This window comes from Pongo pygmaeus, chromosome 14 (assembly GCF_028885625.2).
Source record: "Pongo pygmaeus isolate AG05252 chromosome 14, NHGRI_mPonPyg2-v2.0_pri, whole genome shotgun sequence".
NCBI lineage: Eukaryota > Metazoa > Chordata > Mammalia > Primates > Hominidae > Pongo > Pongo pygmaeus.
The window spans coordinates 95,879,173-95,897,676 of NC_072387.2; the positions used below are offsets into that span (position 1 = coordinate 95,879,173).

The 18,504-nt window shown below is 34.1% G+C and overlaps 1 pseudogene; it reads left to right on the forward strand.

The window, feature by feature from the left end:
• The first annotated feature begins 15,310 nt into the window (after positions 1 to 15,310).
• On the forward strand, positions 15,311 to 17,077 carry LOC129011643 (probable ATP-dependent RNA helicase DDX6; annotated as a pseudogene).
• The last annotated feature ends 1,427 nt before the right edge of the window (positions 17,078 to 18,504 follow it).

Consider the following 18,504-nt stretch of genomic DNA (forward strand, 5'->3'; position numbering starts at 1 on the left):
GCTTATATCAACAACTATGTATGTTTACTACAATATAACTAGTAAAAAATAACCACAGAGTGAATCTTCAAATGTAGAGGACACTCTGTGAGTTGGATTTTGGCCAGATCTGCATTTATTACCCAGTATGTCTGAGCTCCAATTTAGCACAAGATCCTGATAATAGTCTGGGTTCCTGGGGATCAACATAGACTTGAAACTTTGGTTCAATTTTTCTCACAGTGTTCAAATCTATTTTCCTGGTCGAAAGGTCCCTGAAAAATGTCTATAGGTCCCTCTGTGGACTGACCAGGGGAATCAATATGATTAAATTGACAGAATACAGAACACAGAAATAAGGTCACATATCTATAGCCAACAGATCTTTGACAAACTTGACAAAAGCATACACCAGAGAAATGATATCCTTTTCAATAAATGGTGCTAGGAAAATTGGATTGCCATGTGCAGAAGAATGAAACTGGACCCCTATCTCTCATCGTATGCAAAAAATCAACTCAAGATAAATTAAAGATTTAAATATAAGACCTGAGACTATATAAATGCTAAAATAATACCTAGAGGAAACTCTTCTGGACGTTGATATAGGCAAAGAATTTGTGAGTAAGACTTCAAAAGCACAAACAAACAAAAAAAGAAATGGCACTTAGCCATCAACAGAGTGAGTAGACAATCTGCAGAATGGGAGAAAATATCTGCAAATTATGCATCCAACAGGGGACTAATACCCAGAATTTACAAGAAATTCAAACAATTCAGTAACAACAGCAACAAAAATAAAAACAAATAACCCCTTTAAAAAGTGAGCAAAGGACATGAATAGACATTTTTCAAAAGAAGACGTACAAATAGTCAAATAGCAAGTGGGAAAATGCTCAACATCACTAATCAAAAAAGAAATGCAAATTAAAACCATAATGAGGCATCATCTTACACCAGTCAGAATGACTATTATTAAAAATACAAAAAGTAGATGGTGAGAATGCAGAGAAAAGGGAACACTTATACACTGTTAGTGGGAATGTAAATTGGTACAATTTCTATGGAAAACAGTACAGAGATTTCCCAAAGTACTAAAAATAGAGCTACCACTGTATGATCTAGCAATGCCACTACTGGATATCTACCAATGGAAATATTAAAAAGAAAATCTGCTCTCTTGTATTTATCACAGTACTATGTAATACAATATAATAGCCAAGATATGGAATCAAAATGCTTGTCCATAAATTAATTACTCAATAAAGAAAATGGTATGTATACAATGGAATACTATTTAACAATGAAAAAGAATGAAATCATATATTTTGCAGCAACATGGATGGAACTGAAGCCCGTTATCTTAAGTGAAATAACTCAGAAACAGAAAGTTAAAAACAGCATATTCTCATTTCTAAGTGGGAGCTAAACAATTTGTACACATGGACATAGAAAGTTAAATAACAGACTTTGGAGACTTGGAAGGGCTGGAGAGTGGAAGGGAGGTGAGAGATTTAAAAAATACTTAATGGGTACAATGTACAATATTCAGGTGATAAAAATACTAAAAGCCCCGACTTAGGCATTATGTAATATGTTCATGTAAAACAACTTCCTTTGTGCTCCTTAAACTGATAACAAACGAAGCTTAAAAAATACATTTACATTTACTATCACATTACAAGGTCCTTCATCTGGGAGACATGGATTTTAATTCAGTCAGTATTTTCTGAACCCAAAAACTGGCTCAGGTCCAGAATTTTGATAGTATGAAGACCAATTAACAACTTTGTTGACTGCCCATATATACTATCTGTTTAACTAAATATATACAATATATAGTTATATATAAATTATATAAATTATAACTATAATTATATATAACTATATAATATATAATTATATATGTTATATAAAATATAAATATATATTATATATAGTTATATATACTATATATTATATATATAGTATATATACTATATATTATATATATAGTTATATATACTATATATTATATATATAGTTATATATACTATATATTATATATATAGTTATATATACTATATATTATATATAGTTATATATACTATATACTATATACTATATATATAGTTATATATACTATATAGTATATATAGTTATATATACTATATAGTATATATAGTTATATATACTATATAGTATATATAGTTATATATACTATATAATGATATGTAGTTATATATACTATATAATGATATATAGTTATATGTACTATATAATGATATATAGTTATATGTACTATATAATGATATATAGTTATATGTACTATATAATGATATATAGTTATATGTACTATATAATGATATATAGTTATATGTACTATATAATTATATATAGTATATGTACTATATAATTATATATAGTACATGTACTATATATAATTATATATAGTATATATACTATATAATTATGTATAGTTATATATACTATATAATTATGTATAGTTATATATAATATATAATTATGTATAGTTATATATAATATACAATTATGTATAGTTATATATAATATACAATTATGTATAGTTATATATAATATATAATTTTATATATAGTTATATATAATTATATATAGTTATATATAATATATAATTATATATAGTTATATATAATATATAATTTTATATAGTTATATATAATATATAATTTTATATATAGTTATATGTAATATATAATTTTATATATAGTTATAGATAATATATAATTATATATAGTTATAGATAATATATAATTATATATAGTTATAGATAATTATATAATTATATATAGTTACAGATAATATATAATTATATATAGTTACAGATAATATATAATTATATATAGTTACAGATAATATATAATTATATATAGTTACAGATAATATATAATTATATATAGTTACAGATAATATATAATTATATAGTTATAGATAATATATAATTATATATAGTTATAGATAATATATAATTATATATAGTTATAGATAATATATAATTATATATAGTTATAGATAATATATAATTATATATAGTTATAGATAATATATAATTATATATAGTTATAGATAATATATAATTATGTTATAATATATAAGTACATAATTATATAATGGATAACATCATTCCTCCTAGGTCCTTCCTCTTGCTACTAAAATATACTGTGCCAAAACAACAAATAGGCATAGGAAAAACTGTAAAAGTTGGAAAGAAGTTGGCAGACTACTAAAAGACCTTGTGCTTTGAGGAATGACTCAGCAATGGGTCCTTGGTTTCCTTACTGTCTTTCATATATCTCAGACAGGACATTGCATAAGCCTACAAGTCATAAACTCCAATAGGCAATGACAAATAAAAGCTCAAAATAAACCTGACTCTGTAGCCAAAGAAATGAGAAAAACTGGCCTAACAAAATAGGAAGCAGACTATGGCTTTTGCTGTCAATATAAATTTTTAAATTATATATAATATATATTTATATATAAAACTATATATATTTATATATAAAACAATATATATAAATCTAAACTACATATAGTTATATATAATTTTTCTGTTTATTTCTTCTGTTTCTCATTCCTTTGTTTCTCTTTTCTTGCCTTACTGTGGGATGCTTGAACATGATTTAGGATTTCTCCTTGATTTATATATAGTGCATTTTTAAGTTATTGCTTTGTATGGTTTTCTTCATAGTCGTTCTAAGTATTAAAATATACATAAGCATTTTAACATAGTCTACTGATATTGCTGTTTTCTTTCCAAGTAGAATAAATGTAAAAATCTTCTAATTATATCCCTTTACCCTCCCCAATTTGTGTTATAATTATTTTAAGAATTTACTTGTCATGTACTGTACACTATATATTTTATAATTTTTACTTCAACAAACTGATGTAATTCAATAAATTTATAAGAATAGTATATTATATTTACCTTCATTTCTATTAATTTCAATGTTCTTTCTTTTCTGACGTTCCAAGAACTTCATTTAGCTATTTTTTTAAGGTTAGTGAAAATTTGTCTTAGTTTTCCTTCATCTGGTGATGTTTCATTTTGTCTTTATTTCTGAAGGATAGTTTTGTCACATATAGAACTTGCACTTGATGATTCTTTTAGTGCTTGAAACATGTGATGCTATTTTTTTTTTTACCTACATGGTTTCAGAGGAGAAATCTACTGTTTTACAAATTTTTTTCTCTATAAATAATTTGCCATTTCTCTATGAATGCTTCCAAGATTATTCTTTATAATTAGTTTCTTTAGAGTTAATTATCATGTGTCTTAGCATTTTTTTAAGGTTTATCTTATTTGAGATTCAGATTCTTAAATCTGTAGATTTATGTCTTTCACTAGACTTGGGGAGTTTTCAACCACATTTCCTTTGAATATTTTCTCAGACCCATATTCTTTCTCCGAGATTCGGTACTTTTTTTTTAGTCTATTTACTTCTGTATTACTCAGATTTGATAAGTTAAATTGATCTGACCTCTAGTTCACAGAGTTCACAGAGTCTATTCTCTGTTATCTCCACTGTACTATTGAGTCCATCCAGATGTTTTGGTTTTTTTGTTGTCATCGCATTGTTTAGCTCTATAATTTGCATATAGTTCTTTTCTGTAATTTTTATATCTTTATCACTTTTTTTCTTTTTTTATTTGATTCAACAAGATTCATCATTCTTGTTAAAGCAATTTTGTGATGACTGATTCCAAATCTTAATTAGATAAATCTAACCTCTGAATCATTAATTGGATGTAGGAAAGGTGGAGTAAATGCTCAACTCCCCATTCATCACTGCTGACATTATGGGGACATGAAGAGAATGGTTTTCTAAGGTTGTTTGACTGGAGTATAGTTTGTATTATGAAAAATGTTTCCTGTTTTTTTAGGCCAATTTTTTTCTCAGTCCTATGGCTACAGAGTCAGGTTTTTTGTGTGTGTACTTTTATTTGTCATTGCCTATTGGAGTTTCTGGCTTGTAGACTTCTGCCATGTCCTGTCTGAGATATATAAAAGCCAGTAAGGAAACCAAGGACCCATTGCTGAGTCATTCCTCAAAGCACAAGGTCTTTTAGTAGTCTGCCAACTTCCTTCCAACTTTTCCAGTTTTTCCTATGCTTGTTTGTTGTTTTGGCTCAGTATATTTTAGTACCAGGAGGAAGGACCTAGGAGGAATGAGGCTATCCATCTTGGCCAGCTCTTAATTGTTGTTATAAATCTCTGAGGATCAGGTCTCCCTGTGATGGTCTGACCTTGCTACTTGCCACTTATTACAATAATTGCATCCACCTGGACTCTATTATTTTGGAGCCCTGCCATGCACACTGATTATTTGGATAGAGTCCAGCATGGGTCCCTTGCACTCCTACACATACTGTTGGATTTGTCAAGATTGAAAGACTGTAACTACTCATTCATTCTGGACCTTTCTCAGGATTGTTTATGCAGCTAGTAGTTCTGAGAAATCAGGTCATATTTTCTTCCAAACAAAAAGCCACCTTGCTTCTGCTTGCCAATAACTTTAATATTACTCTGACTATGGATATTGCTGTAAGTACAAATTTGTCTCTGATCCAGGAGAATCTTGTCTTTCTCTAGTATCCATGAAATTTTGGCAGACCAATGTATTACCTTCTATTAAGAGTAAAATCAATATCTTCATAGCTATCATCAAGCTTATGTCCTTAATAATTTCCTATATTATCATTCCTTATCTATGGAAGACAGATGCCATGTTTTCTTTCCAATGCATTCCTTTTTGTCTTAGTAAGACACGTATTCTGTTTCTTCTAATGGAGCATAATTATTTGTTGTATATGTCAGTTTTACATAATTATTTGTTGTACATGTATATGTCAGAATAGATAACATATCCATTCTATCTTGTATATTTCTCTGGGCATTTTAAATACTTCTTCTATGGTCTGTCACAATAATTCTGATGTACTAACTATATTTAGTATTAGATATAACTTTTACAATACATCTAGGAGCCATTGTAGTGGCAACTTTGCACAGTCTCATGTGGCCCTTTACAGAATTTTCACTCACGTATCCAGAAATGTGTTCCTAATTTGATTGTATTCTGACTCCTGCTGGTACATACCGCTAAACCTTACAGCTGCCTTAGATATTTAGTCCTTTTTTCTTATCAGAGCCAGAAGATCACTGATGAGGTTATACTGTTGCTTACTTTTAGCAATAGACATCCTTCCAAGAAGAAGGCCTAAGAGCAGAATTGGGATAGGGAAACATGGTATGTTTTAGGAGAGAAGAAACTTCTTCTGCATCAGCTCCAAGCAAGGAGAAAACACTAGATCTCAAAAAGGAGGACAAGGCCACTTTTCCAGGCTCATTGGGTTCAAGAAAATATGATGATTCACAGTTTGATTATTATCAACCCAGATGCTGTTTGCCTCATATTATGTGTCAACGTTTTATGCTTTTGTAACTGGTTCATGAACTTGGCCAAACAGATCTGCCCTGTTTGGGAATTTAATACTCTTTGGAGCTTGGCTATTCTTTTGATTAAATCCCAGGTCTTGTCCCCAGATTTTTTTTTCTCCCTTTTATTTTAGGAAAACAGTGTAAAGTACCCAGAGGACATCTAGTTACACACTTAGCATTCAGTTAGCAATTCATCTGGCTCAAATTTACATTATATTCTTTCCAGAGCTCTGTTGCTTTTATCGATAGCCATCAAGTACATTATGTCCCCCATATATCTAAAATGCTTGATGTATCCCAAGTTAATGAATTATTTCCATCAGTATATGTCATTATATATGCCACTAGTGTAAGTGCTAGTAGTTGTACTGCCCCTTTTGTAAGATGTGCTGCCATAGATGGGACCCTCATTGTTAGGCTGACAGTGAGGTATTCCGTATTACAGCTTTCTTTTTAAGATTGTCACTTATTGGTTTCTCTAAAAAGCCATTTCCTAGGTGAATTTTTGCATGCAGGTTTCTATTCTTTATTGTGCAGTTGTTTTTTGGATAAACACTTCTGGGAGAAGAGGGAGGGAAACAGGAGTGGAAAGAGGAAGAAATCAGCCTTCATTGAAGGCCCTGCAACAGTCTTAGTCTTTTTTTTTTTTGAGACAGTCTCACTCTGTCGCTCAGGCTGGAGTACAATGGCACGATCTTGGTTCACTGCAACCTCTGCCTCCTGGGTTCAAGCGATTCTCTTGCCTCAGCCTCCCGAGTAGCTGGGATTACAGGCGTGTGCCATGATGCCTGGCTAATTTTTGTATTTTTAGTAGAGACAGGGTTTCACCAGGTTGGTCAGGCTGGTCTTGAACTCCTGACCTCAGGTGATCCACCCGCCTCAGCCTCCCAAAGTGTTGGGATTACAGTCATGAGCCACCCCATCCAGCCTAGACAGAGTTTTACTTCAGACCTGTCTCAAAGTGAGTGGGTCCAGTGGGTCCCTAAACTCATCTTGTGGTTATTTTTTCAATTCCAGAATGCATAATTGAAATAGATATACTTAGCAGCATGAAGAATTTCCATATTGGTTTCCTGATATGTGGTATGAGGGCTCTTATGATGGGAAAGGCTAACTGGAAGCCATTAGAGCTGCCTCTACCTAAGAAAATAGCAAATAACAACCAATACTGCATACTTACAGGGCTGGCAGAGATCACTATCACCATCAAAAACTTTAAAGATGTAAGTATGTTGATTACCACCACATTCTCATTCAACTTGCCTACTTAAGCCTTGTGCAGAAGACAGATGAACCTCTGAAAGAACTGTGGATTATTGTAAACCTGACCAAGTGGAAACTCAAGTTGCAGCTGCTGTAGCAGATGTGGTTTCATTTCATAAAAGTAAGACACGTCCTGGTACCTGTATGCAGCTATTGATCTGGCAAATGCCTTTTTCCCATCCTTATTCACAAGAAATAACAGAGACAGTTTGCTTTCATCTGATAAGGCCAGCAATACACCTTTACTGTCTTACCTCACAGGTTCATCAGCTTTTCAGCTTGATGTCATCATTTAGTTTACAGAGATCTTGATGTCTTTTTCCTTTCACAGATGAATTACATTGGCCCATTACATTGATTAAGTTATTCTGATTGAAACTTGTGTGCAAGAAGCAGCCACTATTATTACTTATTAGTAAAACTTTTGTGTGTCAAAGGGTAGAAAATACATCTGATAAAAATTCACGAGGCATCAGGGGGGTTCTACTTCAGTGGAAATTCTAGGAGTTCAGTGGTGTGGGGCATGTTGAAATATCCCTTCTAAGGTGAGGGAAAAGTTGTTGCATCTGGCACCTCCTACAACCAAAAAAGAAACACACAATAGGCCTAGTGAGCCTATTTGGATTTTTAAGACAATATGTTCCTTATTTGGCTCTTTTACTCCAACCCACTTACCGTGTGACTGCAAAACTACTCATTTTGTATGAGGCCCAGAGGAAGAGAAGGCTCTGCAACCAGTCTAAGCTGTTGTGCTAGCAATCCAGCAGACCTGCTTAAAGATTAGATTACAGCATATTGGAAAAGATGAGAATAGTTTCAAAAAATATTGTATTTGGGAAAAATACAAAACGTGAGGTGTATTTTGACATGCACAGAATACATTTCTAGAGGTGGAAAAACAGAAAAATAGTAAATTAAGAAAATTTTGACATATTTAGAGAAGACTAGTAGACAAATGTGAGAAAAAAATACACTAATAAATAGTTCAAGACAAAAATTTAAAAATATATAATTTGAGGCTAAGGTATGTGTAAGGTACATGGGTGTACTTTGGTCAATAATAGGCTGATGCAGACATCTGGGCCAGAGTGACTCAGCGAGTTTGGAGTGCAGGCATATCACTCCACTTGTTATATAACCTGTTTGTGTAAGCTCATACATGGCTTGGAGCCACTATTGTTTGAAAAAGGTATAACTGCCCTGCTGACACTGTACAGGCACTCTTGCAGCCAGAGAAAGAGAGAGTGCTAAAGCTGTCCATCTTGTAGAGGGACAGGGGGAAGCTAGGGCATGGCACAGCTCATCTCACACACACCCAGAGAGACAGTATTGCTACTGACCCCTGTAAAGGAGAGCCAGTCACCTTGAAGGTGAGCAGGGGGGATCCAGGAACCAGCTTGCGCCCAGAGGGAAAGAGTGAAGCTGCTGACTCTGATAGAGCTGGCCTTGCAGGCCAGGGAGTACAGCTTCAGGCATGGGGGTGGCAAGAGCCACAGAGCCGGCTGCTGATATGAGACACAGCTGGAGCAGAAAGCTGAGTTAAACGTGGACAACATGAGACAGCTAGCGTGAGTAAGCTGCTGATGAGAGAGCTGTTGAATAAAACTACATCTCACCTGCCTACCCCTGAAATGGGGTAAAATTATATGAATTATTAAATTAAGTTTAGCCTAAAGCTGTGTCCTTACATATTTTAAGTTCAGTAAAGGTTTCTCTGTGCATAGTGAACAGTATCTTAACTGGGTGTGTAAACAGACTGCAACCTACTCTTGTACCAATCACCAAGTTTCAGCCAGTTAAAGGTGGCCAACTGTTCAAACCATACTCAAATAAGGCAAACTCTGAGCTGGAACCAATCCAGCAGTTTCCATACCTCACTTCTGTTTTCTGCATGTCACTGTCCTTTTCCTGTTCATAAAGGCTCTATGACCGTGGGACAGTGCTGGAGTATCTCTGAATCTAATCTTGTTTGAAGGCTGCTTGGTTTGTGAATTGTCCTTTGCTCAATTAAACTCTGTAAAATTTAACTGTAGAAAGGTTTTCTTCTTTTAACATTATTAATCTGAAACAGGATGGCAGGGTTTAAAGATGTTGGTGGTGATGGTGGCAATGAGGATGATGACTGCTATTATGTTGATTGTAATTGCTTACGTGTGTGAGTATGTGTGTATGCCTATGTGTAGTTGTGTGCAGGTAGGAATAGAGAAAGAATGGGGAAAGGAAAAGGAAAGAGGAGAGACATAATTTAACAAATGTCTTGTTTTCCAACTGAAGAATGAAAAACAAGCATTGCTGAGAATGCTGGAAATGATGGGATTTCTCCTCCCTATTTGCCTGGTGTCTCTGCCTCATATTTCTCAATCTTCACTTTTCAGGGGAATACAAACAGCCAAGACCTGTGGAATTTACATATGCAATTACACTCTTCTCTCATTTCTAGTCCTACAATTACAACATAAATTCATATTCTTAGTTTTATCTCACCAGGACTGTTGCAATAGTGTCTTAAATAGTCTCCTTATGTTCAGTCTCTTTTCTCAAAAGCAACACATATGCTGTGTTTTTATTTACTTTGGCTCCTTAAAAGTTTCCCATTCTTAAATGATAGGTGCTTAGGCATTTGAGGAACTCCATTGACTAGCTTATGTAGTTCCAATTGTCATTTATTGCTATTTTACACATATTTTGTGTCACTGATTATTTTTGCCACTGACACTGGAATTTTCAGACTATTACTTTTCTTAAATTTCTCATCTCGGCCCATAAAATCTCTTCCTTTACCACTATCTAGTAAAAATTATTACAATCACTTATATTTTCAAACACTGTTTCTCCATCTAGTCTGTGTGAATCTGAACTTATAATTTTTTCTTCAGATCATGCAACTAATAATAAGGTAACCTACATAATAACTATATGTGTGCTTCTTATTACCTGCCTTAGTCTGATAAGTTACAATTTAAGAGTAGATAAATTTAAAGCCTTTTAAAATTATTTTATTAGCCTTTAATGTTGGTAAGGAGTAATTGTAAATGTCAGTTTGATCAACTTTTACAGATTCATTAAATTTTTAAAAATCTTGTGGATTTTAAAGCAAGTGCTAATTTATGCAACTCTCAAGTAATTGTTTTATTTGGGGGGGACATGACATATTCTTCATTTCTTAAATTTTATATACACATTTTGATAACTTTGTAACGTATAAAAAGCAAAATATCAAGTAAGTCCTGAAACTACAGCATATTATTACTTTAGAATATAGTTTTACTGTGAAAAATGAACAGAAACTACTAAAAACACAGAGTAACTTAAAAGAATGCTAATATAAATGTATTTACAATCTACAAGTTGTAAATACATTTATATTCAAATTCATTTGAATATGGTTTGAACAGAGTAATTTAAAACAATGGTAATATAAATGTATTTACAACCTATAGACTAATCCAATAAAATAGTTAAAAATATTTAAACATAGCCTTATCCAATTTTGTTTTTTGTAAATGCCAAAGGCTTAGTGTTTCAAATGATCTTCATTTTCAAAGACCAATATTGCCCTTTTCAATTTTTTATATTTATCTAAGTTCTAACTATAGTATATAACATTTACATGTGTGGCAAACACTATTTTAGAAGTTGGAACTTTAAATATCAACTCTGTTATTTTATATATTAGCAGCAACTAATTCTAGAAGTCCCAAAACTTTTGGAAACTTATTTAGAGATGCATATATATTTGAAAAAAAATTAGAAAGTTTTAATAAAAGCAAAGATTAATTATTAAGTCTTTTATCTTTTAATGGATTCACAATATATAAATTTCATACTCCTTCAATATTATCTTCATTCTCATAACAACCCAGGAAATAAAGTATATTATCTTTTGTGAATATATTGACATAATAATAATGATAAAAAACTAACATTAATTCATAATTTAATATATACCAGCAATTTTACTATGCTTACAACATGAATCACTTATTTAAAACACTCCCATTTTACAGTTGAAACCATGAATGGTTCAGAAACATGCCTGACTTAAGAGGGGGGAATTTGGCTGGAATTGCAGGTTTGACTTTCTCCACTGCCAGGGTTTTAAGACCTACTGGTGCCTCACAGACCTGCAATTACTTTTATTAAGTTGCTATGTCCATGCCTATGTCTTTGCATTTTGATCTGCATTTTATTTTTATTTATCATTTATTTTTGGGGACTTCAAAGTGTAAAGTGCTTATTTTACGCCCTGCAGTGGGAAGGAGACATGCAGGTTAATTTTTCCTGCCACATTTATCCTACACATTTCTGAGAGACAGAGCAAAAGCTGTGAAGGGGGATCCAAAGTGTCAGGAAACAAAAGCTTACATCAACAGTAAAGACAAAGAACAATAAACTATGAATGTAGGTTTATTCAATACATTAGACTGACGGATTTAATTTCTGCTCATTAGAATTGTATTTATGATGGTAAAATACGACTTTGGAATATATTTTTTATAAGGTAAAATGCAAAAAAAATTTTATAGTAGATATTTTTGTTCTCTTCTAGAACTCATGCTGTTTATGAATTTATAAACTATTAAAAATATTAAAACATGTTTAGTAATTCATATTCTATATTATTGTAATTTTAAGTATTTTGGATAAGAATTAAAAATATTCATTGGTTAAGCAATGACTTATTTCTGTTTGTAAAGGTTTAATAAAATGCAAAACCGTATTCAGGAGAGATGGTTTAAAATTTTGCAGACACATCACATGATGGTGCAGATATGCTATTACTGTAACTGGGATTGCATCCTCTACACAATTTCACCAAATTTTAATTGTTATGTCTCTATTTGTGTCTTTTTGTTTTTTCTTCCTTACAACAGGTAAGCAAATCTTGCCATTCTTTTTGTCCTTTGTCTACCAGAATGTTTGGAGTTTCTCAAATTAAATCCAGTTACTTCGTAGCAGGTCCGGCCTTGTCAATGCCAATAAACATGGTCCAACAAAAAGCAAATAAGTAATACAGTCAGTCTAAAGAAGAAAACCAGCAGGTCTGCCACGCATTTTATGCTGACCACTGCGCTTCTACTAATTTAGACTAAAGTCACATGAACTACTTCGGCATTTACGTCAAAATATTAAGTCATTGATGTTTGTGTCAACTGAAGTCCATAAGAATTTTTGTTTTCATATAATCTGCTGTTATGGCCATTTGGTTCTTTGAAATTAATTTCATGGCTTTCACTTGCAGGTATTAGAGGTCACTTGTCAGATGTGGTCTATTTTTCTAGTCTGTCAAAATCATCTTTGTATCACAATTTTGTTCTCTAATGTTTCATGTTAACAAAAATATAGTATCTATATGCTATCTATATGCTAAAATTAAGCCAGTGATAAATATATTCAATAAACAAACGTCAAGTTTAAAATATAATTAATTATTATTATTTTGAATACCCTTATTCAAAAACTATATTCAGTTTAAAAATATTTTATTACTGCAGAACGAGCACCATGTTAAGCATGATTTCCCCATGAAATTAAATACCCTTATTCAGAAAACATATATATATACATATTCATTTATATTGTATGTGTAGTTCTTGTTCTATCATATATTTAGATAGTTTTCAGTATTTCCCAAACAGGCTTACAAAATATTAGGTTTATTCCATCATTTTTGTCATAAAATCCTTTTAAAATGATATTTAAGAATGTATCAATGTTAACACTGTCCAATAATGAAACCATTATTAGTTACACAAAAACTTCATGAAGATAGCTAAACAGACAAACTCTCCCTAACTGAAGTAAAAACAAACATACAAATTGATGCTAAAGTCATGAAAGAAAAAGAGATGACCTATGCAAAGGAAATCGATGCTCAAGATTTCTGTAAATCTGTCAGGTCAGAAAATAGAACATGTAGCAAACATGAAAAAGAACCCCTCTTCTACCTTTTATAGAATATGTTTGTTCACTGATGTTGAAAGAACAGTATATTTAAATTAGTAACATCAATACAAAATAAAAAATTCTGTTTATTATTTTATTTTTTAAATTAAAATGTTGATTAAAAGCATCAATTATTTAAAATAATAGTAAAATTAGTAGACAACCCATATAACATATTTTACAATTGTTACATATCTTATTGAATAAATAGGCATTGGCAAGGACTTCATGTCTAAAACAACAAAAGCAATGGCAACGAAAGCCAAAATTGACAAATGGGATCTAATTAAACTAAAGAGCTTCTGCACAGAAAAAGAACAAAGGGCTAATATCCAGAATCTACAATGAACTCAAACTAATTTACAAGAAAAAAAAACAAAAACCCCATCAGCAAGTGGGCAAAGGATAGGAACAGACACTTCTCAAAAGACATGTATGCAGCCTAAAAACACATGAAAAAATGCTCATCATCACTGGCCATCAGAGAAATGCACATCAAAACCACAATGAGATACCATCTCACACCAGTTAGAATGGTGATCATTAAAAAGTCAGGAAACAACAGGTGCTGGAGAGGATGTGGAGAAATAGGAACACTTTTACACTGTTGGTGGGACTGTAAACTAGTTCAACCATTGTGGAAGTTAGTGTGGCGATTCCTCAGGGATCTAGAACTAGAAATACCATTTGACCCAGCCATCCCAGTACTGGGTATATACCCAAAGGATTATAAATCATGCTGCTATAAAGACACATGCACACATATGTTTATTGCGGCACTATTCACAATAGCAAAGACTTGGAACCGACCCAAATGTCCAACAATGATAGACTGAATTAAGAAAATGTGGCACATATACACCATGGAATACTATGCAGCCATAAAAAGGATGAGTTCATGTCCTTTGTAGGGACATGGATGAAACTGGAAACCATCATTCTCAGCAAACTATCGCAAGGATAAAAAGCCAAACACCGCAGCTTCTCACTCATAGGTGGGAATTGAACAATGAGAACACATGGACACAGGAAGGAGAACATCACACACTGGGGCCTGTTGTGTGGTGGGGGGAGTGGGAAGGGATAGCATTAGGAGATATACCTAATGCTAAATGACATGACGAGTTAATGGGTACAGCACACCAACATGGCACATGTATACATATGTAACAAACTTGCACCTTGTGCACATATACCCTAAAACTTAAAGTATAATAATAATAAAATTTTAAAAATAAATAAATAAATTTATATGTAATTTACAGTACTAAAGAATGCAGCACTAAGTGAGAAGCAACCGAAAGAACTAAGATCAAATGTGACAGTTAAGACTAAATATAGATTTGGGGAGCTTCAAGTCAACAATAAAGGACCAAGGGTTCCGAGCGGCCTCGTTAATTGATGTGAGTGAATTCAGATGTAACTCAAGCTTCACAGAGGGCTTTTCAAAAATAAAAAGCTTATTCTGTGCAAGAGAGCAAAGTTGCTGCTTACTGTTCAGAGACTTACAGGTGCTTGCCTGCATTGCAACAGGGACTCATTTATTGAGCAAGACTTATATTTTTCTCTTTGTTTTGGAGAGCCTAATAAACTGTTATTAGAATTTCTCTACTGACTTTCAAAATTTTGAAGTTTGAAAGACACCTTTGCAACTAAAACAGCATGAGCACGGCCAGAACAGAGAACCTTGTTATAATGGATCTGTCCAGTCAAAATGGTCAGCGGAGGGGCCCTGTGAAACCCAGTGGTGGCCCTGGAGGAGGGGGCACACAGACACAGCAACAGATGAACCAGCTAAAAAACACTAGCACAGTCAATAATGGCACCCAGTAGCAAGCACAGTGTATGACCACCACTATTAGGCCTGGTGATGACTGGAAAAAGACTTTAAAACTCCCCGTGAAGGATCTGAGAATCAAAACTTCGGATGTGACCTCCACACTCCACACAAGAAAATGAGTTTGAAGATTATTGTTTGAAACGGGAGTTACTGATAGGAATTTTTGAAATGGGCTGGGAAAAGCCACCTCCTATTCAGGAGGAGAGCATTCCCATTGCTTTATCTGGTAGGGCTATCTTAGCTAGAGCAAAAAATGAAACAGGCAAGAGTGGAGCCTACCTCATTCCCTTACTTGAACGGCGAGATCTGAAGAAGCACAATATACAAGCAACTGTGCTTGTTCCGACTAGAGAACTTGCTCTACAGGTCAGTCAAATTTGCATCCAGGTCAGGAAACACATGGGAGGGGCGAAAGTGATGGCAACCACAGGAGGAACCAATTTGCTAGATGACATAATCAGGCTTGATGATACAATGCACGTAGTGATTGCTAGCCCTAGGAGAATCCTGGCTGTTACTAAGAAAAGAGTAGCCCGAGCATGGTGGCTCACACCTGTAATCCTAGCACTTTGGGAGGCTCAGGTGGGCAGATCACGAGGTCAAGGGATCCAGACCATTTTGGCCCATGTGGCGAAACCCTGTCTCTACTAAGAATACAAAAATTAGCTAGGCTTGGTGGCATGTGACTGCAGTCCCATTTGCTTAGGAGGCTGAGGCAGGAGAATCGCTTGAACCTGGGGAGGCAGAGGTTGCAGTGAGCTGAGATCACACCACTGCACTCCAGCTTGAGCAGCAAAGGGAGACTCCATCTCAAAAGAAGAAGAAAAAAAAGAAAGAGTAGCAAAGGTTGATCATGTCCAGATGATAGTACTAGATGAGCAGGCAGATAAGTTGCTGTCACAGGATTTTGTGCAGATAATGGAGGATATTATTCTCATGCTACCTAAAAACAGGAAGACTTTACTACATTCTGCTACTTTCCCTCTTAGTGTACAGAAGTTCATGAATTCCCACTTGCAGAAACCCTATGAGATTAACCTGATGGAGGAACTAACTCTAAAGGGAGTAACCCAGTACTATGCATGTGTAACTGAGCTCCAAAAAGTACACTGCCTCAACACACTTTTCTCCAGGCTTCAGATAAACCAGTCGATCATTTTCTGTAACTCCTCTCAGGAAGTTGAATTGCTAGCCAAGACTTCTCAACTAGGTTATTCTTGCTTCTATATTCATGCTAAAATGAGGCAGGAACATCAAAATCGTGTATTTCATGATTTCTGAAATGGCTTATGATGCAATCTTGTTTACACTGATCTGTTTACCCGAGGTATTGATATACAAGGTGTGAATGTGATAATAAACTTTGATTTCCCAAAGCTGGAAGAGACCTGTCTCCATCATATTGGAAGATCAGGTCGCTTTGGTCATCCTGGCTTAGCCATCAACTTGATCACATATGATGATTGCTTCGACCTGAAAAGTATTGAGGAGCAGCTGGGAACAGAAATTAAACCTATTCAAACAACATTGACAAGAGCCTGTATGTGGCAGAACACCACAGCCAGTCTGTAGATGAGAAGCCTTAACAAGCATGCTTTGACAAACTACAGACGGCTCGTTTGGATCTGTGACACATGGTTTTGAGGGGAATGCTCTTCTCTTTGTGGGTTTTTCATCTTTTATTTTGGAACCATGAAGACTTAAAAGAGCTCAGACATTTTTTTTCTTTTTTAACTGCTGATGAGAAAAAGGCTGAGAAGAAGGAATATACCTTTTTGGTTCCACTTGTTTGCACTATGTGCTGACTGAACATTAGTTGCACTAACTGCTGGTTTTTAAAAAATGTTTTCTGGGGAAAGGGGACAAGGAAGGAAAAGAAAGAAGAGAAGGGGAGAAACCCTAAAAAGGGAAGAATCTTATTGAACACACAAGTTTGTCTATGATTTCAAAATTCTCCAACAGCTGACTCTCGAGTGCATTTCAACTTCTCCCTGATTACTCATCCGTTTTGAAAACCTGAAGAGCTTATTACTTATTTGTGCGAAGTGCCTTATGCTATGAGACCATTCAGAATATCATCTTTTAGACATAGCCCAAGGAATCAACAATAGTAACTCTTTCCTTTTTTCTTTCTTTTTCTTTTAAAATATTTTGTCTTTTCATTTTAGTTTCAAGTTGAAGGCTCTTCCCTTTCTACCCAATACTCAAGCCCAGGGCTGGAAGATAAAACTCATTAGTAATTTTAGACACCATTTTTTTTCTTTATGTGGAAGAGTTGATATACAACTGCAGTTCATCCACACTGTAAATACATGTATTTTAAAAAAACAATCCTGGCTGGGCACGGTGGCTCACGCCTGTAATCCCAGCACTTTGGGAGGCCAAGGCGGGTGGATTGCCTGACCTTAGGAGTTCACAGCCAGCCTGGGCAACATGGTGAAACCCTGTCTCTACTAAAATACAAAAAATTAGCCAGGCGTGGCAGCATACACCTGTAGTCCCAGCTACTTGAGAGGCTGAGGCAGGAGAATTGCTTGAACCTGGGAGGCGGAGGTTGCAGTGAGCCGAGATTGCACCACTGTACTCCAACCTGGGCAACAGACCGAGACTCCGTCTCAAAAAAAAAGAAAAAAAAATTCCCAAGTAAAAAGTTCTTCTGGGCTGAGTAGGTAAAACATCATCACTCCCAAAGGAAAGAGCAGTCTATCATTGCAGGAGCCATATGACAAGCCTTTGTGCTCTACAGCAGACACTAAAGACTTGTTTACACACGACTCCCATAGCAGTATGGCACTTGATGTGTAAACATGTCAGAGCCTTGACCCCCTGTCCTCTGTGGCAAAGCATGTCCTGTAGAAAATTGGGTGTGTATACTTGTATAGACTTCGTAAGTTTTTTTTTTTTTTTCTGGGTTTAGATAGATAAATAGATAGATAGATAGATAGATAGATAGATAGATATTTTGGATGAAAGTTGCTGGGATTAAGGGTATTAGAGTGATTTTAGGAACAGC